General features: G+C 39.2%; 1 protein-coding gene across 2 annotated transcripts in view; it reads right to left on the bottom strand.

Moving 5' to 3' along the window:
• TSFM (Ts translation elongation factor, mitochondrial) overlaps positions 1 to 1,366 on the bottom strand; it is a 14,875-nt gene that overhangs the window by 4,451 nt on the left and 9,058 nt on the right. The gene's annotated exons all lie outside the window — the stretch shown is intronic.

The following is a 1,366-nucleotide window of genomic DNA, read 5'->3' as shown; positions in this document are numbered from 1 at the left end:
AATGGGGGGAACCAGACAATATCTTACAAAACTACACATACATTTTTCCTTTGACCCCACAATCCTATTTCTAGGAATTTATCTGTTTTTTTTTTTTTTTTGCAGTTTTTGGCTGGGGCTGGGTTTGAACCTGACACCTCCAGCATATGGGGCCAGCGCCCTAGTCCTTGAGCCACAGGTGCTGCCCAGGAATTTATCTTGATAGTACACTTTCATGATAGTACTATCACTTTCTTGATAGTACACAAACATACATACGCAAAAGATTATCTATTCAATAATTATCTCTAATTGAAAAATTGTGGAAATGGCTTATATGCCCAAACCTAAAAGACTGGTGGAAAAAAACATGCTACATGCACACAGTAAAATACCATGGAGCTAAAAAAAGAAAAAGAAAGATCTAGTAAAGTATCTTAAGAATGGAGAAGCAAGCATCCCACACCTCAATACTAATTTGAAACTAATATAGTAACAACTACAGGCCCACACTAAATAAAAACACAATTAAATTCAAGAAGAGGGAGGGAAGGGGAAAAAAGGGTTCAGCAAACTCCCACCTAATAAGTACAATGTAGGGGTATATGGCACACTCTGGGTGAAGGACTCAACTACAACTTGGACTTTACCTACAAATGCAATGTAACCTAATTTTATGTACCCTCATATTAAACCCATTTCTACAAAATCAAAAAAAGAAAAAGGAAGACCTCCATGAACTTTCACAGAGTATTTCTAGGGTATATTATTAAGTGGAATAAGCAATTTTAAAGTGTAAGGGGCAAGGTACAATAGATAGCACCTGTAATCCCAACACTCCGGGAGACCAAGGTGGGAAGACTGCTTGAGCCCAGAAGTTCAAGACCATTCTGGACAACAAAGCAAGATCCTGTCTATACACAAAACTTTTTAAATCAACCAGGCATGGTGGCACATGCCTAGAGTCCTAGCTACTTGGGAGGCTGAAGTGGGAGGATTGCCGGAGCCCTGGTATTTGAGCTTACAGCAAGCTATGATCAGACCATTGCACTCTAGCCTACGTGACAGAGAGAGGCCATGTCTCTAAAAAATAAAAAGTGTATGTAGGAAAAAAACATATATTCATATGATACCACCATTTGTGTAAGAAAGATTTATATAAATCTGTATTTTTACAAAAAGAAATACCAAAAGAATAACACAATCTAGCGATGGTGGTTATCTAGAGAAGTAGATAGGACTGGGGTAGAAGAGAGAGAAGAGGAAGTAAGACTTTCCTGAGGATACTTTTTTCTTAACAGTTTTAAGTATGGCTCGGCACCTGTGGCTCAAGCGGCTAAGGCGCCAGCCACATACACCTAAGGTGGCGGGTTCGAATCCAGCTTGG

The sequence above is a fragment of the Otolemur garnettii genome, unplaced genomic scaffold, assembly GCF_000181295.1.
Source record: "Otolemur garnettii isolate 467f Iridium unplaced genomic scaffold, OtoGar3 scaffold00043, whole genome shotgun sequence".
Lineage (NCBI taxonomy): Eukaryota > Metazoa > Chordata > Mammalia > Primates > Galagidae > Otolemur > Otolemur garnettii.
This window is presented reverse-complemented; position numbering and strand designations above follow the sequence as displayed.